This window comes from Drosophila eugracilis, unplaced genomic scaffold (assembly GCF_018153835.1).
Source record: "Drosophila eugracilis isolate 14026-0451.02 unplaced genomic scaffold, ASM1815383v1 contig_2088, whole genome shotgun sequence".
NCBI classification, from domain to species: Eukaryota; Metazoa; Arthropoda; class Insecta; order Diptera; family Drosophilidae; genus Drosophila; species Drosophila eugracilis.
Genome location: NW_024572964.1, coordinates 7,753,795 through 7,769,389, shown reverse-complemented (window position 1 = coordinate 7,769,389; position 15,595 = coordinate 7,753,795).

The following is a 15,595-nucleotide window of genomic DNA, read 5'->3' as shown; positions in this document are numbered from 1 at the left end:
TTGACACCTGAATAACAACAGATTCACTCTCGGTCTCTGGGTCTCCGTCTCCATCTCGGTCTCCGTCTCAGTTACATCCGCCCGAAGGACACAAACGATGCGAAAACTCTGGCTCTGATGCTGATGCTGATGCTGACTGATGAGATTAATTAAGCAAGGCAAACAAAAGGATTTTAGTTTCATGTAGATAGATATAGATACTCCTGCAACACACACACACACACACACACACATACACACACGCACGTACATTGTTATTGCTGCTGTTATCCTTGTTGGATTGACAGGCAGCATTGCGTATGCCTGTTGGCATTTTTATTGACAAGGACACATTAATTACTCAATGACATTGTAATCAAATATAAGCATTGCCTGAAAGCATTTGCTAGTTCATGTTCATCGTCTTGTTGTTGTTTTTCCTATTGCTATTATCCTTGTTCCTGACTTTGTCAGTGTGTGTGTACGTATGCGTGTGTGAAAGTTCAACGTGGCTTCCGTAAATCTTTCCCCGGTTGTCAATATTGCGCATACGCCACCGACATCGCCACGTTGCACGAGTGTTTATTTAAGCTACACCGCTGCTGTCCTATGTCCCGTGTCCTACATGCCCGGACACGCCCTTATATACATATATACATATACACAGATATCTGCATGTGGTCGTGTCCTTAGGTCCTGTGTTTTATTAATTACGTAATTATGTAACAAATTAAATGCATATACGAGGGCAACGGGTGAAAGGGTCGAGGAAGTCGAGGCTCGGAGCTACTTAGACCGTTTGCTGGCATGTCGATGGAGCTAAGTGGGTTAACTTGTGCCCGAGCATCCTCCATATGATATGATGCATCTCATGACACACATCCTGCTCAAAGGATTCCGCCGCTCCAGGAGAGTGCTTCGTGTTTACTTGGTCCGCAGCCTGGAGTTTCAGCCAGGCAGCAACTCACCAACTCAGGTACAAAGTGAAAAACATGTTTTGAAAACGAGCCATGAATGGCATGCGAAATACTTGAAATTCAGGATAAGAGCTTGACAAACAGGCTGAAACTAAATGAAAATGATAGATAAACAAGTCTTGGCCAGGTTAAGCATTGAGATGGGTTAAATAAGTTTGGGGAATTATATTAACTAAGCGATCCAAACATTTATTTGGCTTGCATTAAGGTTCTTAAAGGAAGCAAACAAATTAAAAAAGAAAACATTTCCACGACTTAAAATCACAAAACTGATTTGTGTTTCGAAGTTAAGATAAAGATAAACAACCGGCAGACCGCAAATCTTCAGCCAGCAGACTTCACACAACACAACTCCCAAAGAAATCTGAGTAATTACAGATCCGACACTCAAAGTTTATCCAGTCCTGCACCTGCGATGGCAAGGACATTCCAACTCCATCCAACAGCCATAAAAAAGTTTCGCTGCGAGGTGTGAGTGTGGGCTGCAACATTTGTCTCATTTTCCCCTGTCGCCGTCAAGAGTCTCCGGTACGGTCCTCAGCATCTCCATCTCGTCGCTGCTGCTGGTCTTGCTCTTGCTCCTGGTCCTTGTCCTGGTCCTGGTCTCACATTACACCACGGCACGCATTTAAAATCCAAATTAAATATTTCCGCATGAAACTCAAATCTTACAACTGATTAAATAACCCACGACCGGAAGTAAGAGAGAGCAAGATAGCTGTAGAGTGAGAGTGAGATGGCGGAGGAATCCGGACGGAGGTTGTTGTTGGTGTTGAAATGCTGCGGGGCAAGTCAAAAAGGCAGCGAAGGCAGCCAGGACTTAAAATGCGACAAATATGCCAGCGAATGTACACAAAGAGAAAATGTTTACTTAAGTTTAGTACTTATGTTTAAGTCTGATTTAATTGTTTAATAACTTAAACTTAAGTTTAGTTAGTTTTTAACTTTAACTTTTTGATTAAGAAAACTTCAATTTAATTTCGAAATTTCCTTTTTAATCATTTTTCTTAGTGCTTTCGTGTTAAATGTGTTTGTATAATTGGCATGCCAGCCAACATACGTTTGCGGCAAGTTTCCTTCTATCTCGCTCTGTCACTTAATCTGCCCATCTCTTTCCCTCGGCCGATGTTATGTGTTAAGAATTTTTACCATTTAACAAAACTCTGCACTGGCATGGCGTTGTCCTGGGGTAATTGCGTTGTTATTTGCCAGCGCCCCGAAACTCACTCACTCGCTGCTCCTTGCGGGAAAACTCATTTGGCCTGGCCAACGGAGACGGAGCACCTGGCCAGAGATGTGTGTCTGATTGTGCGTTTTATGAATGAATTTAGACTCCTGCCGGCGGTGGCTCCTGCCAACACACCACCTTGCTGATTGCACAGAAGGACGAACGGAAGATGACAATGCGGGGGGGGTGGTAAGGGGCCAAAACTTTGCCCTTAGCTTTTTGGCCAGCTTGGCGTCCTTGCTCTGTCACTCACTTGCCCATTGCTTACAGTTACAAGTTTTTCCGACAACTTCCTGCTAGTCTTCACTGAAAATAAAGTTCCTTTCTATCAGTTTGATACTATTGTTAGCTTTTCTTAAAAGAAGAATCAATGTCCTGCTTATTCTTAATAATAAGATGGAAATTGGCCAAACCTAAGACCAATATTGATCTTGATCCTAACTTTTAATATTAAATCAAAACAGTTCTTCATTTTTCCCTGTGCTGACCAGGCTAAGACAGTCTTGGACTCCTGGCTATCACGGGCCAAAGTGAAAATCATTTGCACGGTAAAACGTTTTTCGGTAAACTCGTCTTGACTTGGATTTCGGAATATAAAATAAAATTACCAACAAATTGAAAATTGCATCCTGCGTGCATCCCTTCCCCTTGCCCAACCCCCCATCAGCAATCCCTTGACATCCCTTGGCCCCTTGGTTCAAGTTGCTACACGAAAACTTTTCTATTTTATACCCAAGGATTATGCTATGAATATAAAATCTTGCGAAATTACACTCGCACAGACACAGGCACACGTGCCTAAAACTACACGTAGAAAGTAACTGAAAGTTGCGGTCGTGACGTTGCAGTGGGCGGGCCAAAGGTTATGACTGTGCGAATGTGATTTCAGATTGTGTGACTTAGTTAGTGCTGCACTGGAATAAAATGTGATTGAAGGGCATTCGATGAGTTATTGTAATGAAATAGTGATTGATTAACATGAAATAATATATTTTATGGCCGAAGAATAAAAGTAATTTGAAATGTAAAACCATATACCTTCGGTGATTCCCCAAATCATAAAGATTAAAGTGCAACTTCCAGTCAGTCTTTGGGTTACACACCCAAAACCTAGTCTCACCTTTAAATCCTAAGGATACTTGCCTCTTCAGCTACCAATGTAAAATGAAACTTGTTATCTGATCGGTGAGTCGACGCTTACCAACAAGCTTGTGTCCCCCGGCAGAATGCAACAGCTGGCATTTAGCTGAAAGGTCGCACTTCGTGCTGGCCCTCGGGCTAAAAGCGCTCAGTGTAGCTCGGCAGCAATTTGAGAAACTTACTTGCCGTTTCTTCCGCTGCATTCAGCAGCTAGGTGAGGTAAGGAAAAGTAGCATCTGGCAAGGCAGCTGCAAGCGCAATCATAAGCCAAACACCTAAGCACGTCAACAACATGGCACCTGAGGCGGGGGAACACCACCTTGGAAAGTAGCGGGATGGAGGGACTGGGACATCCACGCCCTCATCAACTAACACTATTTAGTGTGAGTTGGAAGCTGCGAAACTTTTTCCAGCTACTACAAGTAAAACTAAAATTTGCCAGATCATTGCTTCCGCTACGTGCAAGGATTCTGGATGAAGGAATGCAAGGATTGCCAGTGCAACGTCTGGTGTACGTGAAGAAAGGTTTTCTGCCCCATGGGAGCTACGTAACGTAACGTTATTATGCATATGGAGTCCTTGCCTTGGCATGGCATCCTTGTGTTGTGATTGTCAGTGGGAGAGAAAAACTTAATTCGTATGCAATGCAACGCTTTGGAATTTGGTTTTTCTTTTTCCCTTTTTGGCCAACTCCTCGTTGCGGATTTGCCTAGGCACAACTTTCAGGCCAAATTAAATGTTAATTAAAACGTTATCAGGCGGGGTTGCAATTGCATTTGCTTTTTGCCGCTCTACTTGAATGGAAAAAGGCGGTTGCCGGAGCCGTTGTTGAGCATTACTTGCATTGCTGGGGCTTTGAAACTAAAGTTAAACATAATTTCTGCACCAATTGCCACTTGGCAAGTCTTCGCCTGCTTACTGCTCGCTGTTTGCTGCTGCCTGCCACTTGCTACTTGAGCGTAAATTGCACAGCTCCGGACTTGAAGTCGGAGTCAGTTTCAGAGCCGCAAACATGCACACCCACACACACACACACACATCCTTGCACACACACAAAGCCGGGCAGTCAGGCGAGTAAAGCCCGAGGGGTCGGTCCAAAAGGGCAGCAAATGAAATAAACGTGAGACCAAGGAAGGCATCGAGCGAGTTCCAGTTTCCAGTTCTCAGTTCGTGCACAGTGATAAGTTTTGGGGTTTTGTTAAGATCAGAGCTTAATATTAAATCAACCAAAAGAGGAATGAAAATATTAATTAAATTCCAAAAATAATTGATATATCTTTCTGATATAGCTTAACTAGAGCTTAATCCATAGACTTCTTCTACTATTTTCTCTCTCTGCACCTCTCCCATTGAGCCACTACAAAACTGCAATGAATGGTTAATCAAGCAGCCGGCTTGAACAGCTTTTGGCTTCATTTTACAGCAAGTTGCACTGGGATTGGGATTGGGAACGGGAAAGGGAATGGGAATGGGACTGGGAATGTTAGTGGCAATGGGTGGCTTTCGGTGGTGTGGAGTTCCAAGTGCCGGCTGCTTAACTGCAAATGCAGGGAACGGGTATATATTATGTGCAGAAAACGCACATAAACAAAAGCAGCCCAAAGCCGGAGCTAAATAGGCCGAGTGCAAAAAGGCAAATGCTGGCAAAAGGTGTGCCATGCTTGACATGGCCATGGACAGGCCGCAGAAAGGAGCTGCCAACAATACGGGAATTAGTATAATGCCTGGCTAAACTTTTAAGTATATAGGAGAAGGCTGCAAAAGGCCATTGTGCATTGATATGTAATTGATGGATGCACTTGACAGGCGGCTGAAACTGAGACTTTGAACCACTTCGGAAAGCCCAAGCCCGATTGTTCGCCCACAATAAAGGAAGTTGATGAACAAAGAGTTTCAGTAAATTACATTTACACACATTTTGACGGGTTTTATGACTTGGAAGTTTGCTTAAGTTTAGCTCGAGCCGAGAGATAAGCTTATCTAGGCATCAACGTGTCAGGTTCTAAATCAAAAACTTAATATTTACCAGAACCAAATTCCGATTCTGCAGGAAATATATATATATATTTTTTTTACGACTGCAGTAAGCTGCTTTATGGATCAAGCTAGAAACGAAAAAAAGAGCAGCTGAATAAATATGACCAGATGCAGCAGTAAATTCCGCAGCTACCCTGCATTACCTTTTGGCCATATAACTGACAGTTTAACTATCTGCTAAAAAAAAAAAGAGAGAGGGAGAGAAGGTGAGGGGAAATACATTTTCCAACCGTTTTATTGGCTGAAAAGCTTAAAAACGTTGAATTTCTATTAAATATCTGGCGCACACGTCGTATACGTAATATCAGATTACGGCAACGGCTTAAAGGCAAACCAAATACAAACGAAAGAAAAAAAAAGAAAAAGAAAGCGTAAAAGGGGGGCACAAAAAGGGAAAAAGGAAAAAACAAAGCGCGGATACAAAACAAAAAACAAAACAACAAAAGGTAAATACAGAAAAGGAAAGAGTGCAGAAAATACAACAAAAAGCGTTGGCATAAAATAAAATGCAAATTACACGGAGTGAGATGGGAGTTGGCTTGCTATAAAGGTGCTTACGTTTTTTAATTACCTCGTTTAAGGCTGGTGTATGTCTGTGTGTGTGTGTGTGTGTGTGTTAGCCGAAGCAGCTATACGACTGTATTTGTGCGCTTTTATCAACTCGTTTCGCCGTGTTTTACTCACTCGCAGACGTTGCCATAAGTTTTAATTAAAATTACTTTGCTCGCTGCCTGCCGGCTGATGATGGTTTGCTCCTGCCTCCATTGGCCACTTTTCCATTACGGCCATGATGCTACCCGGGCCCGGGGTAGCTGGTGCCTGGTACCAATGCTCCTTGTGATTTTTGTACTCCTCCTGCAGGCCGAGTATTTTGCCGTGTGCTTTTTGTTATTTGCTGTTTGGCCCGCTCTCTCTCTCTCTCACTCACTCGCTGACTCACTCATCACCTGGCCACTGTTTACGGCGGAGTTTTTGCGGTTCAGCCAGCCTCGGTTTTTTGTTATTGCCCTTGCATAGGCCTCCAGGCGGTGGCTTTTTCTGTTGTTGTTGTTTTTTGTTGCTGCACAGTAAATGCAATCTACCGGCATTTCCAGCCTACGCCTCTGACATTGCCCCATTACAATGACAATGGCAACGTTGCTGGTTGCTGCCTGCTGGTCATTGGCCGCATTCGGTTTCTGGCCGGATATTAAAACGCTGCGGAAGTTGGCAAAATATTGAACAATTATCAGGCTGCAGGAAGTGCTTACAAAAAAGGGTATATACAAATCGGACTGAGCCTGCGAAATGGGAATATTAATACTTTAAGCTTATTAAGGGATTAAATATGATATTTAACAAGAAATATATACATTTTTGTAGACTTTAAATGAAGCGAATGAAGTGGCTGGGAATCCAAACTATTTTCTGTATTAAATGTTATATTTTCTCTGCCCTTCTAAAGTTATAAAACTTTACACAATTTACTACTTACCATACCCATCTATACCCTTAAATTCCAGATTTTACAAAAGCTTAAATAAATAATCTTTTAGCATTACAAAATTAGCATTAAAGCTTCAGTGAGAATTATGAAAGGCGGATGTATTTATTGAGCGCTGATATTCAACTGGGCATGACAATCCGCTGGCATTTAGTTTCCAAGCCCGGCTTTATGGACTCCGACTCCCCAGCGCCGCCGTCATCATTCAAACAATCAGCCAACTGTAAAGCGGAGCAGCCAAACGAGCGGCTCTAAACGCGCAGTTCAACGCTTGGCTTGTGTTGGCCCCACAAGCCCCACGCAGGGGGTCCAAAGGGGTGTGGTAGTTCTGGGAGGTACTGCGGATGGAGCCGGAGCTAGTCCTAGAGCTGGGAGCTGGGAGCTGGAGTATATTTGCCACATGCTGATAAGCAGACATAATAATAAAAAATGTATGAGCTGCCTGGCAAGCGGCAGTCATAATAAAATGTGCAAAATAAAATGGAATGGCGAGCAACCACAGCGTTGGGAGCCCGGAATGAGCTAGGACTTAGGATGAGGACCATGGCCAGGACCATGGACCAGGACGAGAATGTTGGCGGCAACGGATGTGCGCCAAAAGCAGCAACGGAAACGTTGCACAATTTTGCGGCGACAACGGCTAAGATGAGTGGGGCGTGGTTGAGGCTAGAGGCAGACGTCGGAGGCAAGGGACAAATGCGACATAATGAAGTCAAAAGTTGTGGCAGCAAACGGCCCAAAAGAGTTCTGAACGTTTTGCTAATGAGAGCTTGGAAAGCTGGCTGCGATTATCAGGGCCAACACACCGATGCAGTTGGCCTGAGACTCGGATGATGGCTAATACCATCTCTCAACTTTTCCATTGCAATTTTTTGAGGGGGAAATATATTTTTGAAGTCAAGAGTAGTTGGTAAGGAGAAGTCACTGTGGAAAATCAGTGAACTTTTTGGTAATATATATATTTTTTACCGTGTAAATTTCGAAATACTTTTACCAGAGTCTTGTTTTTCCTTCTATATAAACCAACTTTCTGACCAACTTTGTTCCTGTTCGAAAATTGTTCTCAATGTAATGCAGCTTGGAAAAACAACATGTTAAATGCATAACTTACTTAATACGAAAAACCAACAAGATAAAGCAGCAAAAATATCCCCACATTATGCCACTCAACGCTGTTCAGTTGCTCGGTGCCGATGCTGTTCATATTTTCCGACAGGGGCGACAACATTCATGGCCTTTGGCATTAAGAACCTTCATAAATTCCAGAGAGCAGCCAATGAACAGTGGAGTCCCCTCCATGAGATGCTGTCGTTTTCTGGCAGCAAAGTCTGCATTTGATTGATACTTGATGGGCGGCAGCGGCAAGGGCAGGGAGGGGCCACACCAAAATGTGCGACCAGGCGTTGGTGTTGATGTTGTTGACGTTATTCGTGTTGTTGTTTGTTTGCCCCATCAACCATGGCCCCTCAACCTACTTGTTTTTGTTGTCAGAAGGCACAACAATTTAATAATAGATTCATTACACATACATACATACATGCATACAAACACACACACACAGACACAGACACATGTCCTGTCTTGGCTAGAAAAATAACGAAACATCTTTCACATGACAGTTGGGAGGGCTTGCCGCATCATGCGTATCATTATGTCAACACGAAATAAGTGTCTCTATATACTCGTATCGAATATAATAAATTGAATAAATTTTCATCAGCAATAGGAGCGAAAACAGCCGCAATAATAACATTGCCAACAGCAACATCATGTTAACAAATAAAGTTGGCCAAGGGGAGGGAGCCTAAGGCTCGAAAAATTTGCGTGGGCGTTGTATTGATATGGTAAGTGTTTTGTTAGGGAATTGAACTGTAGAGACATCGAGGTTAGGTTGTGATTAGATATATAGAATATATATAGTTCAGAAATATATGGAAATAAATATATTAAAAATCATTTCTTAACTATATTAACTTCACATTTTCTGATAGCATCATTTCCCTGTCATTTTCTTTCAACTTTCCAATTCAACACTAAAAACGTCCTGCCAACATATCCCTTTTTCAGATCCCGAAGCCTGTCAGGATAGCGAAACTTAGTCGAGGCGTTGAGGCGCTAACAGTTTTGAAGTTTATGTGGCATGTGGCAACATACAGCCAGCAGAGGAGAGTGGCGGCTTCTGTTTATCTGCTTTGGAGGGTTATTATCTACGAACAGTCAGTCGACTGGCGGGACAGAAGATATAACCCAGAACCGACCCTTCATTGAGAAGACCCTTTCCTTGGTTGTTGGTTTTTGGTTTTTTCAATAATGTTCCTTGCGGATGGGGGAAGTATAAAAATTTCATAGGAACTTGCTTTGATATTTTATTTATTTTTATTTGGCCATGCCACAAGCAGCTTTATCTTGCTCTGCTCTTGGCTCATTTTTCCTTTCCTTCTTGCTGTTTCTAATCAATTCCAAATCATTTAGCACACGCATGAGCTGTCAGTGTCTGCATTAGTGAGCGTGTGCGTGTGCTTGTGTTGGTGTTGGTGTTGGTGTTGGTGCTTTTATATGTAAGGACGCCATTTTGATTGCGTTAAAGTTGGGCGGCTTTAAGCCGCTCAAAGGCAAATGGCGGTCATAAATCAGGAGCGTGACAGGGCGCAAAAGCCAGCCGACAAAAGCCAAAAGCTGTGCGGGTAATTATGGCTAATTAACGTGCCAAAGCCAAAAGCCAACGGCACTCGTTGGCCAATTCGATATGGCGAACCAAATATCGACAAACTTCTTTTAATAAAATCATCAAATTCGGCTCGAGGCGGCATAAAAGGCTTTTGCGGCAGCCATAAAAACGTCGTCGTCAATGTCGAATGTCCAAAGTCCCAGGCCCTCGAATGTTTATGGCCAGCACATGTTCCTTTTCGGGAGTTGTAGTGTAGTGTAGTGTGGCTTCAATGGGTCTGTAATTTAAGTGGCGTAAATTATGGTCAAGAGGTTGCCTTCTTGCCGCCTCAAACCCTTGAATCCAGAAAAGGGCAACTGTATGGGCCATTATCCTGGTTCTTGGTCACTTTTTCTTGGTCCATGCTTTGTTACATATGTGAAGGAAGGTCCTCCTGCTGCCTTCCCAAAAAAAAAAAGGAGAAGAACATGTATCTGCCCAAGGCAATTTCTGGCCATTTTATGTGCGTAGCAGACCAGGACTTACCAAATATGACACACAGAATGTAATTTCAGCAGAGAAATTATAAACAGCAGGGACATTTTCCAGTTTCAGTTTCCATTTCTTGTTTTTCTTTTCGTTTTTCTCTTGGTCCAGCAAAGAAGAAACTTCTGCCAAAGTTCATTTTCCCAGCCAAAGTATTTTTCCGTCTCTTACGTTATTTACTTTGGCCCGCTGCGGAATGCGCAATTCAGCACGTTTCCATTGTTCATAATAAATGTTCATAAATAAGTTGATTAGTTTTTTATGTGGTTAGCTGGGCGCCATCTCTTGCCCTGATTCCTTGAGGACGGTAATTGAAAATGGCTCTTAGTGCGTGATTATTACATTCTTTTTTTTTCGGCCACATTACAACGTGATGGGACAAAAAATATAACAGACAGTCTCCATTTTTCAAGATGTTTATTGTGTATTAACTTGAAATGGAAAAGTGCGTGGTAAGCGGCTTTTGTGATGATCGAAGGGGGGGGAAGAGACTTTTCGAAACATATTTTAAAGTGTAAGGGAAGTTGAAAAGATTTAACAGATTTTTAGCCTTTACTTCGAAAAGTTTTAAAGGAATGCTGTTAAAGTTAACTAACTAGTTTAACATTCAGATTTCTCTTGAATTTTCTTCCCACTCTCACATGTCTCATGAACTTTTCTTTTCGCATTTGAAAACTTAAATTTAGCATTCATTTTGCTTGCCTTCACGAAAACTTTGACTATTTGAAAATGTCCTATTTTATGAGCAAATCACTTCAAATAAACTTTTCTTTAATAGAGTTCTATGTTGGGCCGTTATATGTAGTTCCATTCCCTCCACCGATTGTCTCTGGCCAAAAACGGAAACTAAGTAACGGTTATTTCATTTTAAAGTGTGCATTTGTGTATGTTATTTTGGCCTTCTTCATCACAATTTCCGCTACGCCAATAGAAATCCGAAATTCAGAGGAAAACTTTGGAAAACTTTGCCACATTCGGCTAGAGTCGTCTCAGCTGAAATGCTCAACAACTACTTGGCAAATTGTTTGCCATTGCAATTTCCGTTTGATAGAGACAAAAACGATCTTAAAACAATCTATTTTTGATAGCTGGTAATATATTTTCTTTCAGTCTGTTTAGTTTTACTCTTCGATTGGGTAATTTGCCTATCTTTTCGGTGTTTGTTACACGTTTTGGAATCTTTTTTTTTGCGTTTTTTTTTATTATTAGTAGGAAGTTTCTAATACTCTTTTTAATCATCTTTATTTCTAGATGAATGAAGAGTAGTTTTTGTGTATTTAATATTTCGATTTCGACTTCTTTCCCTGCCTTCCACTCTTACCATTGAAGTTGCAGCCATCTCAAGCGATTGTTGCAACAACTTTTAATTATTTAACGTGCTACGTTTGGCACACACAATGCCATCATCTTCGAGTTCGGCTGCAAATGCATTTTGCATAATTTGTTTGTGCGCTGAGGCGTGTGCAGGCTTCATCATCGTCATTCAGCAGCCCATTCCCGTCGTCATCGTTTCGAGCTTGTCATATCAATCTTCTGGCTCAACCCATTTGCCGACTGTCAACACGGTGAGGGTGCAATTGAGGAGTCTTCCCCACCTATACCCCACTACCACTACCTAGAAAGATATATGTGTGTGTGTGTGTGTCAAACATCAACCCTCTCGTACCACACACACTTACACTCTCACTTTAATTTATGTGCCACGACCCTCCGTGGCCCAAACAATGTCACTTGGCTTTTGTAAGCTCACGTGTTACATGCAAATGCGCTTCCTGACTTGCCATCCAGCCTTTGTTTTGTCTTCTCCATGGAAAGGGTTAAGTGTGGGTAAATATTGTAATGATGTATGTATGATACCCTTTGTGCTGCAGCTCAACCCCTTCTATCATCAGTTGATTGAAATCACTCCTTATCCCATCTATGTATGCAGAACTTCCCCGCTTTTAGCTTTTCTCAAGTACTGCCAACCACTTGAAGAAAATTTTTCAAAAAAAAAAAAATGGATACATTTTTGCCAAACATCTCGCTTAATGAAGTAACAACATGGTTGAGGAAAAATGAGAAAAAAAAAATCATTAAAAAATGCTAAATGCAAGTGCCAGGCAAAAATCAATAAACAATCAACGAGCGGAGAGGTTGGGGTAAAAAAAAATATATATGAAAATATGCCTGCTGCAGGCCTCAAGGCTGCAATTATGTCGAATGACGTTTGCCATGCTGTCAAAGGAATTGCGGCGAAAAAAAAAAAGAAAATGTGGGGGGAAAAAAGTAAGAAACGCTGCAGTTGAAATTGAAAAACATGTAAAATGCGTTGACGATTGCGTTTTTCAAGTGCAGCTGCCGTCGTCGCATTTCAACTCACATGAGCTCGTTCGCGCACGGCCAGCTGTATACCAATTAAAAATGCAGTGGACAACGCCCAAAAAAGTATGCTACAAGATGGGCTTCCAAAGTGGGGCGGCCTGCAGGAGGAGCACCCACACACACTCCCTCTCTCTCTCTCTCTCTCTCTCTCTTGCATTCACATTCACATTCACATTCACCATGTGGCGACTGCTGTCAATGACAGGGCAAATAAAATGCAACAAAGCTTGTTGTAAAACGCGCAAAAATGAAAATCAATAGTGATGCCTACGTATGTATGTATATGTAGGAGAGGAGTATGTATATATCGGCCGTATATAACGCACAATTCATACGATGATGGTGTAGGGCAGGTTTGGGCCTGGTCAGCTGCTGCTCCTGCTCCTGCTTCTGCTGTCTTTTACATAGGAATCGTGGGTGTTTGTCATAACAACAAAAACAATAATCACACTGAAAAAGGGGGCGGCGGGAGGTGTAGAGGTGTGGCAACAACATAAACACGGGAAACGGAAACGGGCAAGGGTTGGGGGTTGAAAACAGGATAATGGGTGGGGTGTGGTCTGTGGGCTGGGGCAGGACATTCCCGGTCCATGTTGACGTCAGTCATAGAGCGTGCAAATGTTGACCTACATACAAAACGTTGAGCAAACAGGCGCATAAATGCCACGTTAAACAACTGCAACTGCAAGAGCAACAGCAATAGCACCAACACCATCGCGCACTGCAGATAAGTCCTCCTTTTTGCCCAGCTGCCAACGCATTGTTAGAATTTGTCGGTGGACATGGCCAGCCGGCATAGTTAATAGCCCGTAGTTGTAGTTACATAGCCATAGCCAGAGCCAAATCTATAGTTTTGCAGATGCACAGCTAAAAAATAATCCCCAAACTGGGAAAAACTGGTAATGAGAAGAAGAGTATAAAGAAAGAATATATTTTAACCTTGCCTAGAAAGTTCTAGAAGTTTCTTAAATAAAGTTCTTTGCTAAAGAAGTTTCTTAGCTGATAAGTAAGTATAATAATTCCTACAGAAATTTCAAGAGATTCAACTTTCTAAACCCTTCTAGTAACTACCATTTTCATTTCTGTGCACTCCCCCATTGTTGGTATTGTTTTTAATACTTACCAGCATCATAATTGTTATGTAGATTTATAGAATTGGGTTGACAGGCCAACGGTGACCTGTGGCCAGCATCGGATATGAACCGAACAACCATTGAATGCATCCGAACAATGCTTTGGCCGCATTGTGAGCCAAGAAACGAATGACCAACTGAACTGAATAGAATAGAATTTTAAAGGAGACTTCTCGAAACGTTACTTTTCTGGCCTAAAATTTATAGCCCCAGTGGGAAGATGCCGATGCTTTTTGGCACGTTGCAATGGTCAGTGGCCAGTGCGGAGTGGTTGAAAGTGCCAAGGCACCTGGTGCTACCTACACCAACTCACCAGTGTACCAATTTTAGCAATCTACCATCCCACCTGGCCACATCTAATGATGACAGAGTGGGGCGAAGTGGGCTCAAAATGAACAGTGGCCATAACGGTTGACGGTACCCTGAACGCCGGCGGTGTTGTTTTTGCTGCCCGGTGACTGCACTTACACTCTACTCCTGTTAACGCTGCCAACGTGTGCAGACACGCATTGGCAGTCAGTCAGTTTGCCAGTTTGTTAGTTTGCAAGTTTGTCAGTTCGTCAGTTTGGCAGTTTGTCAGCCAGCCAGCCAACCAGGCAACCAACAAACAAACACGATAACGCTGCTTGAGCCAAAGAGTGTGGCGGTAAAGGGTAGTAGAAGTTGAAGATTCGGAAAACGAAGTTGGTAATACCCTTGATCTGAAAAGTTTTTGCAGGTTATAAGGTGTGGCTATCATAAGTATAGTATAAAATATTCTTAGCAGTGTTAATCTCTCACCCTACTTTATACCATAAACCCCAAAAGTCTCAAAGCATCCTTGAAAAGTAACAACACCCACAGTGAGGGTATCTAAAGGTTCTCCCCTTCAACTTTCTGCTAACGCACACATGCACAAACGCTCACCGGGACAAAACTCAATGAGTCAATGACTTTTTGGTGTCGCTCGTTGATGCGCAACGCGGTCCCGTTGTCATTAGCAGCGACACCAGTACCAGTACCAGCACCAATACCATTACGGACACCATGACGCTCACAAATGCACGTCACAATCACACACTAACACACACACAAACAGAGAATGGCATAGAGAACTCATGAATATGGTTACTGTTCCTTGTTGTTTGTTGTTTGCTGGCGTTTGGTGTTTGGTGTTCCATTGGCGTTGCTGTGGGAAATGCTACCGTGTCCGAAATAAATTTGGCAGGCAAACACGTTCTGGCTTATGTTTTATTGTTGTTGCCTTTGTTGTGGCTGCGGCTGCGGTGGCCACTGTCCTTGGCACGCCTAATGTGGGCCAAAACCAGATCCAAGCCACCAGTCACCCCTTTGCCTCCCGTTGCCTCCTTGCCTCCTTGCCGCTTTTTACGCATTCACGCGTCCTAAAAACAAGGAATTGGCCAGCGTTAAATGTCCACAAAAAATCTGTGCACTGAAAATAAAATATTAAAAATAAATAGAGATTGTAAAAAAGTTATTAACTTAACAAGACATTTTTATTCTTGGTTTTTAAGGAATATTTTTAATTTTATTTTCAGAAATTTCCAGGTAACTTATTTTTCCTACACTTTAAGATAGATTTAAAGACATACTATAACCTGAGTTACTTTTTCTAAGTGCTTACCATTCGAAAAGCACACTTTTAGTCTAAATATTATGAATCTTGGCAGCTGGCTGGCAGCGATGTTGCTGTGGCTCATTTTCCTGTTGCGAGTAAATACCCCGCCTTGTTGGCCATAATTTCCCCCGATGCTCATTAGTAGAAATGGCCAAAAAAAAAATAAAAAACCGAAAATGTAGACAACATTTATGCTTTGGCAGGAAGGGACTTAAGTGTGAAATTGCTTTGCATAATGCCAAGTAAATTATGCGAGCAAATATTGAGTCCATTAACTGGGCTGCCAAAAAGAGAGTTGGCCAAATGACGTTCGTTATTAATTGAAAGCAAATTTATGGTAAGCATTATTAATTGAAAGTAAATGAGATTGTTAACCCATTCCCTCATAAACGAAAAAGTCATCAACGTCAGGGAGTTTATGATGCCTAATCTATGCCAACGAA